General features: G+C 44.7%; 1 protein-coding gene across 5 annotated transcripts in view; it reads left to right on the forward strand.

The window, feature by feature from the left end:
• Window positions 1-24,485, forward strand: part of CSGALNACT1 (chondroitin sulfate N-acetylgalactosaminyltransferase 1) — a 685,316-nt gene that overhangs the window by 370,808 nt on the left and 290,023 nt on the right. For all 5 annotated transcript variants that reach the window (XM_068233667.1, XM_068233668.1, XM_068233670.1 and 2 more), the window contains one exon: window positions 7,809-7,902. The gene's annotated coding sequence lies outside the window, so the exon portion shown is untranslated. The remainder of the gene's footprint in view (window positions 1-7,808; window positions 7,903-24,485) is intronic.

Below are 24,485 nucleotides of genomic sequence, written 5' to 3' on the forward strand. Positions count from 1 at the left end.
CAATCCTGCCCTCCCAACAGGATCCTAGGATTTCCCTGAAAAAGCACTGAAGCACGTGGTGTTTTTAAAAGGCAGTATTGCACTATTTCCTGCTTTTTTTCAGGGAAATCCTAGGCTCCTGTTGGGAGGGCAGGATTGTGATCGCAACTTCGTTTGATGGACTGAAATGTTTTGGCCATTATAGTTTGAAATTAATACATGCTACTGTAATTAAAACCCATGTATTTTATTTGCCCATTTGTCCCGGTTATTACACCGTTTAAATTATGTCCCTATCACAATGTATAGTGCCAATATTTTATTTGGAAATAAAGGTGCACTTTTTCAGTTTTGCATCCATCACGTATTACAAGCCCGTCATTTAAAAAATAACAGTAATATACCTTACTACACACATATTAGAAAAGTTTAGTCCCTAAGGTAACTATTTATGTATTTTATTTAATTGTATTTATGAAAGAACGAGCCGTCTCGCTGACTGTCGGTCTTTCATACGGGGACTTAGATCAATGAATAGGAACTGTGTTCCCATTCATTGATCTCAGGGCTGACAGAAGGCGGCGGGAGCGCAGGTGGCTCAGCGGCGGCAGGGCAGGCTATCTGGACGGATATATCCATCCAGATAGACTTAAGTGGTTAAAGTGGACCCCGAACTCTCACACAGGACTCAAGGAAAACAGAGAGAAATGCACCCTGTGTGTTTTTTGAGAGAAGAGCCTGTCTAATTTCCCCTCATCTTCAAGCAATCATAAGTGTAATTTGATCTCTCAGCTGTGTACGCACAGAAATTTGTCAGTCCTCGGCAGGCACATCTAATATGTAAACACAGGATTTTAACCTTTTGTCGGCGTCCATGAATGCAGGAAGTAGACACACTGCAGATTGCAGGCATTTTCTAATCTGTAACAAATGTTTTTTCTTTAAAGGTTTTGATGCTGTTGCTTACCTTTTAGAGCAGAGAGGAAGTTCTAAGTTTAGGTCCGCTTTTAAGGGCTCAAATCTACCACAACTATCAACCCATGTATGGACATCTTAAAGGAAACATCAATCGATCTATGCTCTCTCATTGATATACTTAACCGGGGCTTCCTCCAGCCCCTTGCAGCCGACATGTCAACTGCAACATCTCCACTCACAGCCGCTGACCTGGGGTCCCCGCCGGAGAAGAGGCCGACCTAAAGGTTGTCCTATACTGCGCCTGCGCAAGCGCAGCTGGAGGAAGCCCCGGGTAAGTATATCATGGGGGGAGCATAGATTGATTGATGATTCCTTTAAAGGGACACTTAAGTCAAACAAAAAATGATTTTAACTTGCCTGCGGCTTCTTGCAACCCCCTGGAGTCTTCCTGTGCACACCACGGTGGTCCACGTCCTTCTGGCCATCAGCGGCGACCCCTGCAAAGCTGACCTTACTGTGCATGCACGGACTTGAGCTGCATGCACCCTGATCACATTCCCGTGGCCTGGGAGGACTCTGCGCATGCACAGTAGCGGGGTTCATGTACTGCGCATGTGCAGAATGCGATGATGTGGTATGTGGCCAGCCAGCTTAGCAGGGGTCGCTGCTACTGGCCCGAAGGGACCGGCGTTGTGGGCACTGTAGGACTCCAGAGGACTGCAAGAAGCCCCAGGTATGTTAAAAAAAATTTTCTTTAATTTAGCTTAACCTCCTTGCCGGTCTAATTCCCCCGGCAAGGAGGCAGCGCAGCACATTTTTTATTTTTTAAATCATGTAGCGCTTCCGGCGATCGGAGTAAGCAGGAAATCCCGTTCACAAAGGGATTTCCTGCTGGGCTTCCCCGGTCGCCATGGCGACGGGGCGGGATGACGTCATCGACGTCAGGATGTCATAGGGAATCCCGATCCACCCCTCAGCGCTGCCTGGCCCTGATTGGCCAGGCTGCGCAGGGGTCTGCGGGGGGGGGGGGGGTGGCTCGGCGTGACGGATTGCGGCGGCTCGGTGGCGAGCGGCGGCGATCGGAAGTTACAAGCAGCTAGCAAAGTGCTAGCTGCTTGTAACAAAAAAAAATGATGCAAATCGGCCCAGCGGGGCCTGAGAAATCCTCCTGCGCAGGTTACCCTGAGCTGAGCTCGGGGTAACCGGCAAGGAGGTTAAGATTCCCTTTAAATTTCTTGACAAGTTATTGAATTCCCTTTACATTTCTTGACAAACCTCAAAAGTGTTCAGTCTGCCCTCAGACAGTGACCTACAGGGGATGCTGCCTGAAGCAGTAGCAGTGAAAGTCCAACAGAAGCAGTGTGAAGTGGATGCTTCTGCATACTGATCAAATGGCCAAGGCATAAGCTGTTCTTGTAAATCGATGGGTGATGTGTAACAGAAAGTATCAGTGGCGGACACAGCCAGCAGTGGGTCCCTGTGCAAAATTGTAATTGTGGGCCCCCTATGACCTGGTTACAACCTGCGGCGCACTTGGCAAAAAATAGTGGATAGAACCTGTGGCGCGTAGCGCCGCGGCAAAAAAAATGGGCGTGGCAATGACCGGATGAGGGCGGAGCTAACTGTAACTTAAAGCGAACCCGGGGTGAGGGTTTATTTCCTTTTAAACAATACTAGTTGCCTGGCGGCCCTGCTGATCTATTTGGCTGCAGTAATAAACTGAATTACACCAGCAACAAGCATGCAGCTAATCTTCTCAGTTCTGACAATATTGTCAGAAACCCCTGACCTGCTGCGTGCTTGTTCAGGGTCTATGGTTGAAAGAATAAGAGGCAGAGGACCAGCACGGCAGCCAGGCAACTGGTATTGCTTAAAAGGAGAGAAATATGGCAGCCTCAATATTATTCTCACCTCAGGTTCCCTTGAAAAGTGCAATGCAAAGACAGTGGGCCCAAGTTTTGGTGACCCTTTCCCCAGAAAATTCACATAATTGTGCAGGTTTTCTCAAGAAAATACACATATATGCCCAGAAAATACGTGCAATCATGTCGGCAGATATGCCCAGAAAATACGTGCAATCATGTCGGCAGATATGCCCAGAAAATACGTGCAATCAAGTCGGCAGATATGCCCAGAAAATACGTGCAATCAAGTCGGCAGATATGCCCAGAAAATACATGCAAACAAGTCGGCAGATATGCCCAGAAAATACGTGCAATCATGTCGGCAGATATGCCCAGAAAATACATGCAATCATGTCGGCAGATTTGCGAAGAAAATACATGCAATCATGTGGCAGACCTGCCCAGAACATACACCTGCTAATATAAATAAAACAAAAACATTTACTCACCTGCAGCAGCAGACCTCCTGTCCCAGCCTCCATCCGGCGCGCAGCTCCCATGGGTGGTTGGGTGGATAGGTAGCCTAGTTTAGTAGGCTGGTGGGTGGGTGGGTAGGTAGCCTGGTGGGTAGGTAGCCTGGTGGGTGGGTGGGTAGGTAGCCTGGTGGGTGGGTGGGTAACTAGCCCGGTAGGTAGGTAGGTAGGTAGCCCGGTGGGTGGGTAGGTAGGTAGCCTGGTGGGTGGGTGGGTAGGTAGGTAGCCTGGTGGGTGGGTTGGTAACTAGCCCGGTAGGTAGCCGGGTGGGTGGTTAGGTAGGTAGCCTGGTGGGTGGGTAGGTAGGTAGCCTGGTGGGTGGGTTGGTAACTAGCCCGGTAGGTAGCCGGGTGGGTGGTTAGGTAGGTAGCCGGGTGGGTGGTTAGGTAGGTAGCCGGGTGGGTGGTTAGGTAGGTAGCCGGGTGGGTAGGTAGGTAGGAAGCCTGGTGGGTGGGTAGCCGGGTGGGTAGGTGGGTAGGTAGCCGGGTGGGTGGTTAGGTAGTTGGGTGGGTGGTTAGGTAGGAAGCCTGGTGGGTGGGTAGGTAGCCGGGTGGGTAGGTAGGTAGGAAGCCTGATGGGTGGTTAGGTAGTCGGGTGGGTAGGTAGGAAGCCTGGTGGGTGGGTAGGTAGGTAGCCGGGTGGGTAGGTGGTTAGGTAGCCGGGTGGGTAGCTATCCGGGTGGGGGGCCCGACTCCTATCCTCCCTCCCTTCCTCACCTCGGGGTGCCCCCCTCCCGATATGCGCGGCGGGAGAGCGAGCGGCAAATGCAGGAAGTCTTCAGGGCTCTCCAGGCATCCGCTAGAGGCCCAGCCGCTTAGTCTCCAATATGTCCAGTTGGAGACATATTGGAGACTAAGCGGCTGGGCCTCTAGCGGATGCCTGGAGAGCCCTGAAGACTTCCTGCATTTGCCGCTCGCTCGCTCGCTCGCTCTCCCGCCGCGCATATCGGGAGGGGGGCCCCCCGAGGTGAGGGAGGGAGGATAGGAGTCGGGGGCCCCCCGGGGGGAATAAAATAATAAAAAAAAAAATACTTAATGGGCCCCTGAAGAAAACGGAACTTCAGGGGCCCTCGTGCGGCGGCACGGCCTGCACGGCCGTATGTCCGCCACTGGAAAGTATGACACAGAGGTAATGCATGAATTGCACATTTTTCTGACTTGATGCACATTGTATTGCAATTTGTATACAACCTGGAATTCAGCCAGTTGAAATTTGCAGCAACTGCATTTGATTGGACCAATTTCAAGCTGCATACATATTTCAGCAAAATTTGCAAGGAGTTGGAAGAATAAAGGTGGCCACCAATGATCCAATTTCTAGTGAAAAATCGTTCGAGCGATCAGATAATTCTCATCGTAAGTGAAATATCGTAATACATCGCTCACATCATGAATCTTTGCTTTCTATCTATCACAACCAACAAGAAAATCCAAATTTTGGTTCAATGAAAATCCAATTGGAGGACTGTTTTTATAATTGTTCGTAATTGATTGTGCCCATCAGTGGCAATTTTACAACCAATCTGATCACATCCGATCAAAATTATCTAATCGCTCAAACAATTTTTTCGTTAGAAATTGGACTGTTAGTGGCCACCTTTAGTCTCATGTCTAATGTAATGCCTAGTGATGAACACCCCTAAAAACAGATGTTATAAGGAAAGCAGAAATGGTATCTTTGGCCACAGAGAATACTTAGGCGGACCTGGTGTAGCTTGTGTGCCAGTTGTCAGCCATTATGCATCTGATTGTTGGCCGGGCTAAACATATTCTGCTATGTATATTTTTCTCCATATACTTATTTTGCTACAAGCTCGATTTGTACTTATTGCAGCTGCACCAATCAAGAAGCATTACTTATGTTGGTCTGGTACAGGCTGGTTGCTTGTGACAGAAATTGATATATTACATACTGCAGTCTTAAGTGCTTATATTATCCAGCTTTCCAATACCCAGAGGACACTGCCATCTAAAAAACATTTCTCTAATGGAAATCTAATTCAATTAGAGCCCCATACAGCGATGAGAGGAGGAAAGGACAATTTCATTCTCTGAGTTTTCACGTGTATATTTAGCATGGCAGAGTTAATTTAAACAGTCCTTCTTAATTTAGTGTATTGAATACAATATTGCTATTCGCTCTCTCTTGCTGCTGCAGGTAAAATTAGAAGAAAGTAATTTGGTATCTGCTTCAATCCTTTGTTTTTTTTTTTACAGGATAATAGTGCTGTTTATGCCACAAGAAAAGGCAGCAGCTAGCACAAGATGCAGGGCTGAGAGCAGACTTTTTTTTATCAGGTAGAGAGACAGAACCAATACAAGATAGGAATAGCTGTTGTGATTGCACAGCTTATTTAGTTCTCATTTATTGCTGTTTTGTTCTACAGTGCTGATTGAATATACTTCTATCCGTATTGTCATGATTGTGACTCCTATCTGCTAAATGAAATGCACGCTCTTATTTGCAGTAAAGATTGGCAGCATGGCGGTTTACTACTTGGCTCTGTTTTACCTTGCTGATCTACAGCCACAGGTTTTAATCTCAGGACAGTAGGTGCTCACAGAAAGTCATTCCATGCGGCACAGTTCATTTCTTAATTATACAAATACATATGCAGGGTGTCTAGAGATATGAAGTGAGATATGTCATTGTACCGGTAGCTGTTTCTCTCTGCAGTGAGTGTAAGCGCCAAACTGAACCTTTGCACAGGCATAGTTACATTTAGAAGGTTAGTGATTGACATCTGTCAGCTTGAATAATGAAATCAAGCTGTCAGGTAGATATTCATCAGCCTTCTGAATCTGATTAGTTTTGTGCAAAGTTCTGCTTCAAGAGGAACTTTAGTAGAAAACAAACATACTGTCATTAAAGAGACTCTGTAACAAATTTTTCAGCCTTAGTTCTTCTATCCTATAAGTTCCTATGCCTGTTCTAATCTGCTCTGGCTTACTGCAGTCTTTCCTAACTGCACTGTCTCTGTAATAAATCAATGTATCTTTCCTCTGTCCTGTTTGTCGGGCTAAAGCTTGATTGTGTGGAATGTGCAGGGCTGCTTGTGATTGGTAGAAGCGATACACACCCTCTGCAGGCCCCCTGCATACTCTGAATGACTCACACACTATGCTTAGCTGAGCCTATTAGAAGCTGGTTAGTTTGTTTGTAAACACTGCCTAAAACTGTTAATTACAAGCCAGGATTGCAGCAGAGAGTGGCAGAAACAGCACAGAGGGGCACAGGAGAAAATAATGAATAGAATAGTATGCTTTTTATTGTAAGAATATTAGAGTACAGATTCTCTTTAAGTTACATTAGTTATGTTAATTAAAATAGACAGGTAATCTAATCTCTTACCCACCCTGTTTTAAAAGAACAGGCAAATGTTTGTGATTTCATGGGGGAAGCAATCTTTTTGGTTGAAAGGAAGTGACAGGGAGCATGAGACACAGCATCAGGGAGAAAATGCCTGGGCAGATTTCTTTGATGGGGCGGAGGTTATCTTCTGTTCAGCTGAAAATGAGGCTTGGGTAAGAAAAACAAAGTTCTGATGCTATGAAACTGTTAAAGAAACATCAAGCCTTTTCTGTGCTGCTGAGTAGATTTTTAGTCTGGAGGTTCACTTTCAGCCTAGGTGAATTATGTTTCCTAGCAAAGGAATAGCTTCAAAACTAGAATTCAGGCCTTGACTGATGGTAAACTACTAGCAAGTGGAAAATGGTGGTGGTAGGCGCTGACCTAATGGCAGTTTTACCTGTCTGCTGCTTGTTGACAAGCTGGGGATGACTCCTCCCCCAATCCTCCTTCATAGGGGTGAAGATCCATTTCCAGTTTGCATGCTCAGAGAGTTTTCTGAGGAAAATAGCTTATAAGTATTAAAAAATGATGTCTGATTTCATGAATTTTTATTTTTGAAGTTTTGTTTTCATTTATGGATCAGCGTGATCAGTATGGCTTACAATAGCTATTTAGTGACTTTGTTGTGCCCACATCAGCAGGAAACCCAAATAGCTGTACAACCTCTGTTTGTGATTCTCTCTCTGGTGGACAAGCTCAATAGACTTTTATTGGGAGCCAGGAAATAAGAATTATTTATACTGTTATTTCTCATAGCTCTGGTCAGCTATTGTTTATACTACAACATCCTTGTAGAATAATATAATACAATAATGTAAGTGAGGACTACCTAGGGATTAAGTTTAGTTCAATTTTACAGAAAGCATGTCACAAACCTGGGAAATAACGTGACACTGCCATTTCCAGCTCCCAGTGCTCCCTATAGGTACATTGTCTGTAGAACTGCTGATTTATTTTACCTGTGCATTTCTCTCTGAAGGCCACTTCTGATTTTATACTTAAATAATTGCTGTTGCCCAGGTTTGATGCTGGTTCCCATTAAATATCCTATATGAATATAGGGAGTTTTACACTAGCCATAACTGGTGTTGTAATATATTGCTGTAACAGAAAGTTCTAGCATAAAACTTACTGAATTTACATGATTAATAAATGCTAATTACTGTATATGTGATTTTTGTAGGACTGGTTTCCTGTGGGTGCTCTTGGTTACGGTTATTGGTGGAAATCTGAAGATCTGACAGGAAGCTTGGATTACTAAAATATCACAGAATGAGGTTTGATTTCCTTTTCTATTCTAAATGAACAGCTTGTTACCTATTCTAAGCTGCTGCATACATTGTTAAATATTTATATTGTACGGACTTGTGGCTCTGTTCAATACATTAAACATTATGTTGCATTCTCTCAGGATGACACTGTGTTTTGAAACATCTTTCCTTTAACAAAATAGTTCTGATTCAGTTGGTAGCATAGCAGCTACTTTTTTACTATGTACTATTTGCTATGCACTTCTGCAGGAAATGGCTATCCAATCAAATCAAAATCTTTATATGGTAACTGCATAAGGAATTATTTGAAAGGACTGAACATAATCAATGAAAACTTACCAACTTTAACAATGTGGGTAGAATGTATGTGCATAGTCATTATGTGACAAAAAAAACCCCTAGATAAGCGCATTACAAGTCTGTCTCTGATTGGGTACCAACACAGATGTGCTGAGCCCCACAGAGACAACAAACACACCTTGAATCCAAAAACAGAAGCTCTGCAAGCTCACAGCATTTTGCAAAAACGAATGGGTATTTTTGAAAAGGGAAAGACCCCATTGTTACAATGTGCATCTATATTCCCGATTTTGCTTGGTAGAAACATATTGTGTAGCATTTTAATAGATTGTATTAGTTAAAAATACAATCTATTAAAATACAATCTAGTTAAAAAAGCTGTATTTTTAAATAAGACTTATTATAAAATGCATGTTTTCCAAAGACTAGTGAGGGCCCGCTTCCACTTGCGCGGAAACCGGGCCGAATACGCAGAGTTTCCCCGCAGGCAAATCATGTGGGAAACTCTGCCATAGAGAACAATGGCACCGCCGGCCGAATCGATTGCGTCAGTGATTTGGCCAGCATTTCCATCTGAATCTGTGCGAATCCCATAGCCGTGCATGGCACGGCTCATGGGATTCGTCAGCATAAAAGCAGATCCGGAAGTGCCGCCACGACGCAGACTCTTGCGGCTGCAGTGGAAACGGGCCCTAAGAGGCAGTCATTGTTAGGGATGGTCAATGAGCTGCTAATGATTCTCGCTTGAATACAAATTTAATGCAAAATGTATACAGATTGTATGTGGCTTGGAGCTGGGCTTATACAAATCAGCAGAAAGTTCACCTGATTGGCCTATTACTAAGCTGCATACATCTCACTGGCCATGTCTAGTCATAGGGCACAATTCACTAAGTTTTTCTCTCCTGTCTTTAATAAAGGTTAAAAAGGATAAAAAAAAAATGATGATATTATGATTTGTATGTGTAGTACAGCTAAGAAAAAAAACATTAAGATCAGATACATCAGTCTAATTGTTTCCAGTACAGGAAGAGTTGAGAAACTCCAGTTGTTATCTCTATGCAAAAAAGCTATTAAGCTCTCCGACCAACTTGGTCGTGGAGAGGGCTGTTATCTGACTTTTATTATCTCAACTGTAATTGAACTGTTTACTTTTCCTCTGCTAGAGGAGAGTTCTTTACTTCACAGACTGCTCTGAAAGACTCATTTTGAATGCTGAGTGTTGTGTAATCTGCACATATTATAGAGTAATGCAATGTTAGAAAAAACAATATATACCTGAAAATAAAAATACGAGATTATTTTCTTTGCTGCTAATCTTCTAGTAATTATTCATAGTACACAACCAATTCATTATATCATATATTTTTTTTCACTTCAGTGTCTATTTAAAAAGGCATACACTGACATTGACATACACTGACCTTAACTACTTAAAGACCGCCCCACGCCAATGGGCGTGGTCGCGGCGGCAGCCCCAGGACCGCCTAACGCCAATTGACGTCAAGTCCTGGGGCCCTAATTTACATGAGATAGCATGCTCGGGAGACTGTTAGACGGTGTGATTGCAATCTATTTACTTGTACAGAGCTGCGAATGGCAGCAGCTCTGTACTGGGGACAGCCGTGTGACATGGCTGTCCCCTCCTGAGGCTGCACAGTGATCGGCTGTCATAGGCTGAAGCCTATGACAGCTGATCACGCTGATTGGCTGGCGGGGGGAGGGAGGGAGGGATCGGGGGACAGCACACAAACAAAAAGCATATTTTATTGAAAAAACACAAATATTTATATTAAAAAAAAAAAACACGGGGGGGGGGGGGGGTGATCAGACCCCTCCAACAGAGAGCTTTGTTGGTGGGGAGAAAAGGGGGGGGGATCACTTGTGCACTGTGTTGTACGGGCCTGCAGCTATGCCTTAAAGCTGCAGTGGCCCATTTAGTTAAAATCACCCTGGTCTTTAGGGGGGTTTACCACTGCAGTCCTCAAGTGGTTAAAGAGAATCTGTATGGTTAAAATCGCACAAAAGTAAACATACCAGTGCGTTAGGGGACATCTATTCCCCTCTGTCACAATTTCGCCGCTCCCCGCCGCATTAAAAGTAGTCAAAAACAGTTTTTAAAAGTTTTTTTATAAACAAACAAAATGGCCACCAAAACCGGAAGTAGGTTGATGTACAGTATGTCCACACATAGAAAATACATGCATACACAAGCAGGCTGTATACGGCCTTCCTTTTGAATCTCAAGAGATCATTTGTGTGTTTACCTTGTTTCCCCCTGCAGCTCTCATCCACTGAAGAGTGACAGGCTGATTGCTTCTTCCTGCAGACAGCTCTGCCGGTGTCTGTAATTCCTCAGTATGTGACAGTCCAGCCAGCTCCTTTCACAGCCTAAAAGAGGACGATTTATCCAGCTTGTAAAGGGCAGCTCTCTTCTCTCACTGACAAGAGAGCAGAGACGCTGCCTAATGTAAATAACACACATGGGAGTGTGCATAGAGAGGACGTGGAGGGGGGGGGGGGGGGTGCATAACAGATCAGCAACACTGAAGAGTTGGCAACCTTGCAGACACAGGGCGACAAATCCGACAGGGGAAAGATACGTTGATTTATTACAGAGACGGTGATAGTAGAAAGTGCTGCAGTAAGCCAGAGCATATTAGAATAGGTTTAGGAACTTATAGGATAGTAGAAAAAAGGATGACATTTTTGTTAGTCTCTTTAAAGATTATTAGGAACACCTGTTCATTTTCTCATTAATGCAATTATCTAATCAACCAATCACATGGCAGTTGCTTCAATGCATTTAGGGGTGTGGTCCTGGTCAAGACAATCTCCTGAACGCCAAACTGATTGTCAGAATGGGAAAGAAAGGTGATTTAAGCAATGTTGAGCATGGCATGGTTGTTGGTGCCAGACGGGCCGGTCTGAGTATTTCACAATCTGCTCGGTTAATGGAATTTTCATGCACAACCATTTCTAGGGTTTACAAAGAATGGTGTGAAAAGGGGAAAAACATCCAGTATGCGGCAAACACTGACTAAATAATTTATAAAGTAATATTGTAAAAAATATGCCCATTTTTAATTCCGTTATTTTCAGTGCAGTTAAGTAAAGGATTCAATCCTTAACTTAAGGAGAGAATAGTTTTAAAAAGTCAATTCACAGAGAGTACTGCAATTGATAACTCTTGTGTAAGGAATTGTCACCTAGCCTCAGCTGTCCTTAAAGGATACCACAACTGACATGTGGCATAATGAGATAGACATGTATATGTACAGTGCCCAGCACACAAATAACTATGCTGTGTTCCTTTTTTTCTTTCTCTGCCTGAAAGAGGTAAATATCAGGTATGTAAGTGGCTGACTCAGTCCTGACTCAGACAGGAAGTGACTACAGTGTGACCCTCACTGATAAGAATTTCCCCCTTTTTTATCTCTTTCTTGCTCTCAGAAGCCATTTTCTTCTAGGAAAGTGTTTTATAGTTGGAATTTCTTATCAGTGAAGGTCACACTGTAGTCACTTCCTGTCTGAGTCAGGACTGAGTCAGCCACTTACATACCTGATATTTACCTCTTTCAGGCAGAGAAAGAAAAAATGGAACACAGCATAGTTATTTGTGTGCTAGGCACTGTACATACCCATGTCTATCTCATTATGCCACATGTCAGTTGTGGTATCCTTTAAAGTGTACCTTTGTCCCCAATTTGTTTTCTTGCAAAACATTTTGATAGAGACCATCTACTGTGTACACCTAATTGCATGTAAAATAAATGACATATGTCTTGGCTAGCTTGTTTTTGATTCACTAACCTACGATAAGATTGCAGTGCGCAGGGAGCACATTATAACTTTACTGTTCACAGTGTAGTGCCTGTTGTCTAATTATCACAACCCGCATTACTTTAGTAACATGAGCATTGCTAGGGCACGTTACCCTAGCAATGCGAGCATGACTTGGGTAATGCGGGTCTGGTTAATAAGGTAAAGGGTGCTACATTGTCAGCTGTGGTAATGGTAAAGTTGCTGGACATTACCTGTGCATGACAATTTTACCATAGGTTTGTAAATCAGGGCCCTAATGTTTTGAGACAGATGAAGAAATCATCTGTGCCGCCATCTTGCTTCCCTTTGTGCCCTCCAAAAAAGAAAACTGATGAGTAAAGATGTAATGCACAACAAGTAGTCTTGGCTTATGTATTAAACAAATTGGATCTATTCGAACACATCATTTTATACTGTACATGGAAACAAGATTTTATAACACACGTGCAGACAGAAACAAAATGTAAAGTATAAAATTAACATCTTTTCTTAAAATAAAGCAACTGTTTTGGCTTACTTTTTAAAATAATAATGTCATGAAGTTCTCCAATGTTTCCTGGTCCAAACCTCCAGGAATTAACAGCTACTGAATTTACTGCAATGGTGCTAGATTTGCTGCTGCTATATTACAAAGCATGATGACAGCTTAGCGTTTGGAGGGCAGCAATGAATTTCTTTAGAGCTCAGTAAGTCCACTCAGACTGGCCACATGAAATAATTGGTGCAAAATATTTGCATGCAAATTATTCTGACTTGCATGCAAATTGTATGCAGCTCAGAACTGGGTCGATCAAAACTGTCAGGCAGTGTATTTGATTGACCTGATGCCAAGCTGCATACAGTTTGCATGTAAGCCAGAATTGTTTGCATTTTATTGGCCATATCTGTTGACCATGTTCTTTTTGAAATTTATACCCCATTCCCATTCTGAAGCAGGATTGTGAAGAGAAAACTCAAACATACATAATTTTGTATGCACCCATAATTCCAACTTTGGATGGGGATAGTGAGAGATCAGTGTGGTCATTAGTTCGTATACTAATTTAAATTTGGTAAGGTAAATGATGGTTTTCCTGTATGTTTTTTTTTATGTATCCATAGCCAGTAAAATGCACTGCACAAAACCAGAAAACTTAAAATTTGATAGAATCTTATGAATTTTATACACCTCACACATCTTCTGCACAGAAGAGCACTACAAAGGAATTGTCTGTCTGAGCATCAGGTCAGCTATAACATGCGTCTTGTCAACCGACGTTAAATCAACTAGTGATATTAGAGGAACTATGGTGACATCAAGGATTTAAATGTAACATAATTAATTATACAATTCCACAAGACATAACAATAAAAGTTGTTTAGTTGATACCTTTAATGACTTACTGTATAAGATTTTTTGCAAGCCTTCAAAAATTTAATTTGCATTGTGTGTACTAACTAGCCCAAAGAGTTCACAATCTAATTATATTAGGGATTAGATTGTGAACTCTTTGGGCTAGTTAGTACACACAATGCAAATTTCCTGTCAGATTTATCGGAAATTACCCATCCTTCGATAATTTCCAACATGCCCAATCTGCTTCTGATTGTGAAAAGGATCGATTTTGAGATTCGTACTGTACAAAGTCAATCCCTTTTTTAATCTGAAGCAGATCAGACATGTTGGAAATGATCAAATGATGGGAAATGTATTGTCCAACTGATGGGAAATTTGCATTGTGCATAATAGGCAGTAGGGGCAATTATTTTTATTATTATTAGTGACCTACTTAATTTGTTTACAAATCCACTTGATCAGTTATGCGAGGGTGTAGTACAGTGTTGTACAAATTGTTTAAAGCTGAGCTCGTCCATGCCCACAGGGAGATTTCCTGTTTCTCTGCCACGCCGGCTGCATTTTTTTCTCATCAGAGGGATTCCCGAGGATGGCTGGATGCCTGTCTGCATGCTGTGGGTAGTGATCTGTGCTACCCCAGCGTGCAGAACAAGAATCCAGCCACCCTAGGGAATCCCTGGGCAGCCAGCGGGGCAGAGAATGTGCGGGCGGGGGGATCCCCCTCTGTCCCGGTGGGGGATCCCCCTTCTATGAGGCGGCTGTGCGGACGGGGGGATCACCCTCTGTGCGGGCAGGGGATCCCCCTCTGTGCGGCGTGCGGGTGGCCTTTCCCTCTCCTCCCCCCTCCCTGTGATCTCCCCCCCCCCCCCCTCCAGATCCACTCTCTTCCCCCCCCCCCCCCCCCCCGTCTCAGCCCATTGAGTAAATAGATCTACTCACCCGAGGGCTCTCTCCAGAGACGGCTGCGGCGCACACCCTCCTCCATCTCCGAAGTCCCGGTCTCTGAACATTTACATTACGAGGCTTGGTGACGTCACCAAGTCTCGTAATGTAACTGTACAGAGAACAAGACTTGGTGATGAAAGAGGAAGTGCTGTTGCAGCCGTCGCTGGAGAGAGCCCTCGGTGAGTAGATCTATTTACTCAACGGGCTGAGACGGGGAGGGGAGGGGACATCTGGCTACCTATAAATCTGGCTAAACACTTGGCTCACTATATATCTGGCTAAACACCTGGCTCGGTATATATATGGCTAAACACCTGGCTCGCTATATATCTGGCTAAACACCTGGCTCACTATATATCTGGCTAGCCACCTGGCTCACTATGTACCTGGCTATACATCTGGCTCACTATATACCTGGCTATACATCTGGCTCACTATATACCTGGCTGCACATCTGGCTAACTATACCTGGCTGCATATCTGGCTAACTATACCTGGCTATACATCTGGCTACCTATACATCTGGCTATACATCTGGGTCTTAAACTCACCATTGGCATGCTGATCCCTCGTCGCGTACCTCTGATATCTTCCCCAGTGCCTTCTTCCATGTCCTTTGGCGGATTTTGCTTCTCCCTCGGCGATGACATGTCCCCCGTCAATCTGTGTTGATGACACCAGGGTCACAGAGTGTCATCAACATCTCGCAGCAAACACTTTTTTTTTATTGAATTCAATACAATAACCTGTATTGAATTCAATATAAAAAAAAAAATATTGCAAAAAAAAAATGGTTGAAAATTACTGGAAATGAATTGACACTTTTTGCACGGAAATCCTGGGGAAATTGAATGCCAGGGTAGTTAAAAAAAACTTAAAGTAAACCTGAGCTGAGAGGTATGTGGAGGCTGCCATATTTAATTCCTTTTAAACAATATCAGTTGCCTGGCAGTCCTCCTGATCCTCAGCCTCATAATACTTTTACCCATAGACCCTGAAAAAGCATATAGCTGATCAGGTACTCAGCTGACTCCGGTTTTACTGGATTAGCCATATACTTGTTCCAGGGTTTTGACTCAGACACTACTTATGCCAGATCAACAGGGCTGCCAGGCAATTGGAATTGTGTACAAGGAAATAAATATGGAAGACTCCATACCCCTCACACCTTGGATACCCTTCAATTATTTGTGGTGCTTCTGGATCCTTTGTTATAAGATTGTACTAAATACATTTTTTTTAATATTTCCATGTAGTGGAATTAGACCTCAAGCAAAGAGATTGTTAATAACGCCAGAAAGCAACAGACCAGTAAATTTACACCAGACTGAAGGTGTGATTTTTTTTTTAATTTTTTTTTATTTTTTTAGCAATGACGATCACAATATTAAATCATCCCTTGATGTTGAAATAGTTTTTCCATTATTGCATTTAATTTTCATAATCCGTAATTCAAAGCTTTGAAAATGGTGGTAGACTCAGTCCCGCACCCAGGCTTCTGCTATTAATTCATGTAAAAGAAAGAGAGAGAGTAATTCCTGGTTCTGGCGTGTTAACCTGTAACAGAGCTTGATTAGTGTCTGTTGGCTGCATATGTAATTTCCCCTTTTTTTCCTGTGCTTGAACATGCTGATTCCTTGTCCCAGTAATGAGAACATCTAAGCAACTAAAAGCTTCCTAAATAATTGTTTCTGCAAGATTAAAAACTACAATATTTCTCTGAGCTTTTAATTTAGGTGAGACACATTCTTATTTTCTCTCTGTGAGAATTATAGTTAAACGTACCAATCTATTGCGTTGTTTAAAAGGTCTGAGGAAGTCACACCTTGTCAGCATTTCTTATGTTTTTTGAAGCTGATGGAAGTCTAAAGGCTAAACAAAAAGCACAAAAAAAGACATGACACTTAACCACTTGAGGACCTAGGGCTTTCTACCCCTTAAGGACCGGCCACTTTTTTTCCATTCAGACCACTGCAGCTTTCACGGTTTATTGCTCGCTCATACAACCTACCACCTAAATGAATTTTGGCTCCTTTTCTTGTCACTAATAAAGCTTTCTTTTGATGCTATTTGATTGCTCCTGCGATTTTTACTTTTTATTATATTCATCAAAAAAGACATGAATTTTGGCAAAAAAATGATTTTTTTAACTTTCTGTGCTGACATTTTTCAAATAAAGTAAAATTTCTGTATACATGCAGCGCGAAAAATGTGGACAAACATGTTTTGGATAAAAAAAAAACCATTCAGTGTATATTTATTGGTTTAGGTAAAAGTTATAGCGTTTACAAACTATGGTGCAAAAAGTGAATTTTCCCATTTTCAAGCATCTCTGACTTTTCTGACCCCCTGTCATGTTTCATGAGGGGCTAGAATTCCAGGATAGTATAAATACCCCCCAAATGACCCCATTTTGGAAAGAAGACATCCCAAAGTATTCACTGAGAGGCATAGTGAGTTCATAGAAGATATTATTTTTTGTCACAAGTAAGCGGAAAATGACACTTTGTGAGAAAAAAAAAAAAAAAAAAAAGTTTCCATTTCTTCTAACTTGCGACAAAAAAAAATGAAATCTGCCACGGACTCACCATGCCCCTCTCTGAATACCTTGAAGGGTCTACTTTCCAAAATGGGGTCATTTGTGGGGTGTGTTTACTGTCCTGACATTTTGGTGGGTGCTAAATTGTAAGCACCCCTGTAAAGCCTAAAGGTGCTCATTGGACTTTGGACCCCTTAGCGCAGTTAGGCTGCAAAAAAGTGCCACACATGTGGTATTGCCATACTCAGGAGAAGTAGTATAATGTGTTTTGGGGTGTATTTTTACACATACCCATGCTGGGTGGGAGAAATATCTCTGTAAATGACAATTTGTAAATTTTTATAACACACAATTGTCCATTTACAGAGATCTTTCTCCCACTCAGCATGGGTATGTGTAAAAATACACCACAAAACACATTATACTACTTCTCCTGAGTACGGCGATACCATATGTGTGGCACTTTTTTGCACCCTAACTGCGCTAAAGGGCCCAAAATCCAATGAGTACCTTTAGGATTTCACAGGTCATTTTGAGAAATTTCGTTTCAAGACTACACCTCACGGTTTAGGGCCCCTAAAATGCCAGGGCAGTATAGGAACCCCACAAATGACCCCATTTTAGAAAGAAGACACCCCAAGGTATTCCGTTAGGAGTATGGTGAGTTCATAGAAGATTTTGTTTTTTGTCAAAAGTTAGCGGAAAAAGACACTTTGTGAAAAAACACAGTTAAAATCAATTTCCGCTAACTTGTGACAAAAAATAAAATCTTCTATGAACTCGCCATACTACTAACGGAATACCTTGGGGTGTCTTCTTTCTAAAATGGGGTCATTTGTGGGGTTCCTATACTGCCCTGGCATTTTAGGGGCCCTAAACCGTGAGGAGTAGTCTTGAAACGAAATTTCTCAAAATGACCTGTGAAATCCTAAAGGTACTCATTGGACTTTGGGCCCTTTAGCGCAGTTAGGGTGCAAAAAAGTGCCACACATGTGGTATCGCCATACTCGGGAGAAGTAGTACAATGTGTTTTGGGGTGTATTTTTACACATACCCATGCTGGGTGGGAGAAATACCTCTGTAAATGGACAATTGTGTGTAAAAAAATCAAAAGATTGTCATTTACAGAGGTATTTCTCCCACCCAGCATGGGTATGTGTAAAAATACACCCCAAAACACATTATACTACTTCTCCCGAGTACGGCGATACCACATGTGTGGCACTTTTTTGCACCCTAACTGCACTAAGGGGCCCAAAGTCCAATGAGTAACTTTAGGATTTCACAGGTCATTTTTGTTTCAAGACTACTCCTCGCGGTTTAGGGCCCCTAAAATGCCAGGGCAGTATAGGAACCCCACTAATGACCCCATTTTAGAAAGAAGACACCCCAAGGTATTCCGTTAGGAGTATGGTGAGTTCATAGAAGTTTTTATTTTTTTGTCACAAGTTAGCGGACATTGATTTTAATAGTTTTTTTTCACAAAGTGTCATTTTCCGCTAACTTGTGACAAAAAATAAAATCTTCTATGAACTCACCATACTCCGTACGGAATACCTTTGGGTGTCTTCTTTCTAGAATGGGGTCATTTGTGAGGTTCCTATACTGCCCTGGCATTTTAGGGGCCCTAAACCGTGAGGAGTAGTCTTGAAACCAAATGTCGCAAAATGACCTGTGAAATCCTAAAGGTACTCATTGGACTTTGGGCCCCTTAGCGTACTTAGGGTGTAAAAAAGTGCCACACATGTGGTACCGCCGTACTCAGGAGAAGTAGTATAATGCGTTTTGGGGTGTATTTTTACACATACCCATGCTAAGTGGGAGAAATATCTCTGTAAATGACAATTGTTTGATTTTTTTACACACAATTGTCCATTTACATAGAAATTTCTCCCACCCAGCATGGGTATGTGTAAAAATACACCCCAAAACACATTATACTACTTTTCCTGAGTACGGCGGTACCACATGTGTGACACTTTTTTGCAGCCTAGGTGCGCTAAGGGGCCCAACGTCCTATTCACAGATCATTTTGAAGCATTTGTTTTGTAGACTACTCCTCGCGGTTTAGGGGCCCTGTCACAGGAGCCCTTGTGGCTGACCGCACTTAGCCTTCTAAACGGTGCCAGCGCACAGATCGTGCGAACTCTGGTCGCAGTCAATGCGCAGGAACCGTTAAGAATTAGCCGCAGACAACTCAGAAGGGAGCCTGTGAGACACGGGTGATTACCACTTCACCCACTGGTTCAGAGTAAACTGCCACCACCGCGGTTATCATGGGACCGTGGGGCCCACTAACTGACTGACTAATCCTGCGAATAAAACGGTTAAACACACGATATTCTGTCTAGCCAACAACAAACAAACAGTAGCGTATCTTCAGAGACCCGGGATCATTTCTGTGTGTGCTGATAAGCAGGGTAGCGGAAAGTGAATGACTTGGAGAAAGTCGTTTATTCACGCAATATAAATAATTAATATATACAGACAATTTATTAAAAATCACAATTATTAAGACAGTAATAGCCAGTATGAAAAATAAAAGAAGGGAGAAAAATACTTAGTTCCTGGAAAGATGTCCTGTTTGTGGGAAAAATCAGAGTTCTGGTTTCCAATCAAGTTCAAGCAAAACGGTTTCAAGTTCTTAGAGTTCTTTGTTCAGATGGGTCAGCAAAATGGCCACCAGCCCTATGTCCTCTGGCTGGCAGCAGATTGTCATGAAGATGGTAAAGGGAGGAAGCACTTCTCAGGCAGCTCATTCACTTTTAATGGAGATGAGCTCAGAGGCGGGCTTCCAGAGTCGGCCCCCTAGGCCGGACTATGGTAATCACACCTGGGCAGGGGCTTTAGCAAATCCATAATCCTGACAGGTTCCCTAGGCCGACCTGCGCGGCCGGCACACAGATAATAATTACATATTCTCGATCCCCAGAACCTACCGATTAATACGATATCAAACTTGGGCATGTTTGCATGCCCGGTTACAAAACGGTGGAATTCCCAGCGTTCTGGTTAGGCTAGGGGCCCAAATTTAATATCAAAACACTCACAAGCTCCGGACCAGCAGAATGATATAACTTTCACATTTCTCCGATGTATGGTACTTCTAAAACATGCATAAAGATCATAACTCTATGTTTCCCTATCCTGGCTGAATGGTTCCGCTAAGTCTGCCCCCTGCTGGGATTAGCTTCCTTGGCTCTGAAAAGACTCCTGGTTTGTTAATTAACATCTCCATGAGATCAGCTAAGTGTCACCTGGTTCCCAGAGCCAAAAGGGAAATTGTGCCTTCCACAGGGAATATGTCCCAGCTAATTAACAGCTTCCCCCCAGGCTGTCACTGTAGCTTAGGAACAGCTGGGGAATCTGTCTTAGCTGAGGGATACTGTCTGAAGCGCAATCGATGCAGGAATCGAGTGCGATCGTTCTTTACTTCACGGGCGGTGCCAGGACGCGCCTGCGTCCCCGCAACCGTCCGTGACAGCCCTCCCCCTTGTCCGCGGCTCAGCCACTCATCCGCAAGATGTGTGGCGGCGCCGCTAACCTGGCTGACGGGCCTCGAGTTGCCGGTACGGCGGGAAAACCTATTGGAGCCTGTGGCTCGGTTCCCCTGGACCGGTCGCGGTCTGCTACCCTCAGGGTTGACCCAACATGGACCGTTCTGGACAGGGCGTTTGCGCCACTGCAGTCGGACGTGGTGTCTGCCGGGACTGCTGACAACGGGCAGTGGGTTGGTTAGGTCAACAGCCAGCCCACGCAGGGTTCCCCTGCTAAGTGGCTGTGGACCTAAGGGAACCCCGCGGGAATCCCTGGACCTTCCCAGCTCCTGACAGACGGCACATGCCCTGCAGTAGTTTGCTACATCCCTGTTCATCCGGGGCCAATAAAACTGGTTCCGAATACCGGCGAGTGTCTTGCGGACCCCTGAGTGCCCTGTCAGAGGATTACCATGTGCGGATTTCAGCACATGTCCCCTGAACGCACTCGGGACCACAAGCCATTTGGTATTCGCGTGGGATCTACCTGTAGGGGGCTGTGCAGACTCACTGTACAGTCTCCCACCTTCCCAGTACACCTTGAAAGCGGCCCCGTCTGCGAGGGGCTCAGCGGCTTGCTGCATGAGCACCTCCAGGCTTGGGTCACTTCGTAGTGCGGCTGAGAATACGGCGCTGTCAGTTTCAGCCAACTGGCTCATGTCACACGAGGCCAGCGGCTGAAAGGTCTCATCCCTGCGGTCAGAGGAGGGGGAGGAGGCCGGAACCCCCTCCACCTGTTCTGAGCCCAGGTTCTGAGCAGTGCAGCTGCGCGGTACTGCTAGCACCGGTACACTGTCAGAATGGCACAGACGGACAGTACTCAAATCATCATTGCATGCAGTAATGATATTGACAGGTATAGACATTTTTTCATTACAGATAGGTTGTACAGTAAACTCAGGTACAGTTACAGCATCATCACAACAGACAGTCTGCACATCAAACTCAGGTGCCTTTGAAGCAGGCACTATTGAACCTGGTACCCTTGAACTGGGCACATTCAACCCACCTCCCCCTGGTGCTCCCCCAAGTGTATAAAGTACCTGGTGGTGGGTGGAGAGTCCGTCTCCTTCCGTGAGCGACAAGGCGGTCGTGGCAGGTTCATAGTAGGACACAAGCTTGCCCAAATCAGTCCCTAGCAACACAGGGACTGGGAGATCCTTCATAACCCCAACAACCCTTTCGTGGACCCCTCCCACTCCCCAATCCAGCTTCACTCTGGCGTGGGCTATGTGGAAAAGGGTGCCCTCTACTCCAGTAAGGGCAAGGGATCGGCTGGAGCTGATGCTCTCCTTTGGCACAAGATGTGAGTGAACTAACGTGATGTCAGCTCCGGTGTCTCGAAATCCGGTGACAACTTTGCCGTTCACTCTAACAAGTTGCTGCTGGTCGGTTCGGTCGCGGATTTCCTTTCCGCGGGCAAACAGGACAAAATCGGATGATCCAGGCTGTGGTTCGCTGGCGGGTTGCCTCTGCTGTGGGTGAGGTGCAGGTGATGCAGATGATCCAGGTGCTGGTGGTGTCTGTCTCCGCTCCGGGCAGTCGAACTTCATGTGTCCGGGCTGGCGGCAGTAGTGACAGATGACCTCTCCAGGCGCTGCAGGCCTGGGTGCAGCAGCTGCGCTGGGTGGCCTCTGTGGCGGACGGCTCACAGGGGCAGGAGGGTCTGCCGAGGTATTGGGCTGACCTCCTCTCCAGCTGGATGGGACAGTTCTGCATGTATCAGCCACCCGGGTAGTTGCAAAAGTCTCAGCAAGGTCTGCAGCGACAGTGGCTGAAGCCGGCCTGCGTTCTAACACAAACTGTCGTACATCAGCAGGGCAAATGTTCAGAAATTGTTCCAGGACTATCAAGTCCTCCAGGACGCCATAAGACCCTTTGGTGAGGCCGAGTGTCCACTGGCGGAGTGTGGTGAGCAAGCTGCTGACCACATCTCGGTACGAATCAGAAGACTTTTTCTGCCAGGCCCTGAACTTTTTGCGATAGGCTTCTGGCGTCAGCTGGTACTTAGTAATGATAGCGTCTTTTATAGCATCATAATCATTATCCTTTTCCGCAGGCAATTCTGCGAAAGCATCAAGCGCTTTGTAGCGCAGCAAAGGTGTCAGATGTCTGGCCCACTGGTCTTGGGACAGACGATACTGACGGCATGCTTTTTCAAAAGACCGCAAAAACAAGTCAATGTCAGTGTCTTTTTCAATATTAGCAAATTTAAATTTTGCACTTACGGGTGCTGCAGCTCCTTCAGCAGGGAGGCTGGGCGGTGAACTCCGGCTGGCCTGTTGCACTTTTGCCATGTTTAGCTCATGCTGTCGTTGGCGCTCCCGTTCTCGCTCAGCGGCATCCCTCTCCGCGTGGCTTTCTGCAGCAGCAGCAGCAGCAGCAGCAGCTTTGCGTTCTGCAGATTGGCGCTCCCGTTCCTCTCGTGCTTCCATGTACTGCATGTACTTGTCCAGGTCAGTCTCCATCAGCTTTTGTAATGCCTGCTGCATTACCGGGTCAGCACCCATGGACAGTCCAGTACTGGCCGGTTCCAGGCGAGTACTTTCAGAAACTCTGGGGTTGGGGTCCACACTGACATTCTCTGGCGTAACTGTTGCAACAGGGCCCGCAGGATGCTCAACCTCTGTACGCCTAAGATCTTCAGCCTCTGGTTCCCCTTGATTGTCAGATGGGCTGGTATCCACCTCAGCGGACACTCCCGGCTCCCGCAGTTGCTGGGCATCCCATCTGGACAAGTCTGCTATCAGGTCCCCTTTGGCTTGCGGAGGATGCCAATGCCCCTCTCTACGCAAAGATTTTCCAGGTCTGCTAGGCACATGTTCTGGTAGTTCCCGGACATTTCCATGCCAAATAAAATAAAACTTTGGGGAAGGGGTACTGGCTACACAGTCTCTCTGTATATATAAAAAATATATTGCCTTCCAGCTACACCAACGAATTAGTTCGTTTCTCGATAGCGCTAGCGCTATCGTAGATACTTTCAGCACAACACAGATCCCACCACTGCCACCACTGTCACAGGAGCCCTTGTGGCTGACCGCACTTAGCCTTCTAAACGGTGCCAGCGCACAGATCGTGCGAACTCTGGTCGCAGTCAATGCGCAGGAACCGTTAAGAATTAGCCGCAGACAACTCAGAAGGGAGCCTGTGAGACACGGGTGATTACCACTTCACCCACTGGTTCAGAGTAAACTGCCACCACCGCGGTTATCATGGGACCGTGGGGCCCACTAACTGACTGACTAATCCTGCGAATAAAACGGTTAAACACACGATATTCTGTCTAGCCAACAACAAACAAACAGTAGCGTATCTTCAGAGACCCGGGATCATTTCTGTGTGTGCTGATAAGCAGGGTAGCGGAAAGTGAATGACTTGGAGAAAGTCGTTTATTCACGCAATATAAATAATTAATATATACAGACAATTTATTAAAAATCACAATTATTAAGACAGTAATAGCCAGTATGAAAAATAAAAGAAGGGAGAAAAATACTTAGTTCCTGGAAAGATGTCCTGTTTGTGGGAAAAATCAGAGTTCTGGTTTCCAATCAAGTTCAAGCAAAACGGTTTCAAGTTCTTAGAGTTCTTTGTTCAGATGGGTCAGCAAAATGGCCACCAGCCCTATGTCCTCTGGCTGGCAGCAGATTGTCATGAAGATGGTAAAGGGAGGAAGCACTTCTCAGGCAGCTCATTCACTTTTAATGGAGATGAGCTCAGAGGCGGGCTTCCAGAGTCGGCCCCCTAGGCCGGACTATGGTAATCACACCTGGGCAGGGGCTTTAGCAAATCCATAATCCTGACAGGTTCCCTAGGCCGACCTGCGCGGCCGGCACACAGATAATAATTACATATTCTCGATCCCCAGAACCTACCGATTAATACGATATCAAACTTGGGCATGTTTGCATGCCCGGTTACAAAACGGTGGAATTCCCAGCGTTCTGGTTAGGCTAGGGGCCCAAATTTAATATCAAAACACTCACAAGCTCCGGACCAGCAGAATGATATAACTTTCACATTTCTCCGATGTATGGTACTTCTAAAACATGCATAAAGATCATAACTCTATGTTTCCCTATCCTGGCTGAATGGTTCCGCTAAG

The sequence above is a fragment of the Hyperolius riggenbachi genome, chromosome 1 (assembly GCF_040937935.1).
Source record: "Hyperolius riggenbachi isolate aHypRig1 chromosome 1, aHypRig1.pri, whole genome shotgun sequence".
Classification (NCBI taxonomy): domain Eukaryota; kingdom Metazoa; phylum Chordata; class Amphibia; order Anura; family Hyperoliidae; genus Hyperolius; species Hyperolius riggenbachi.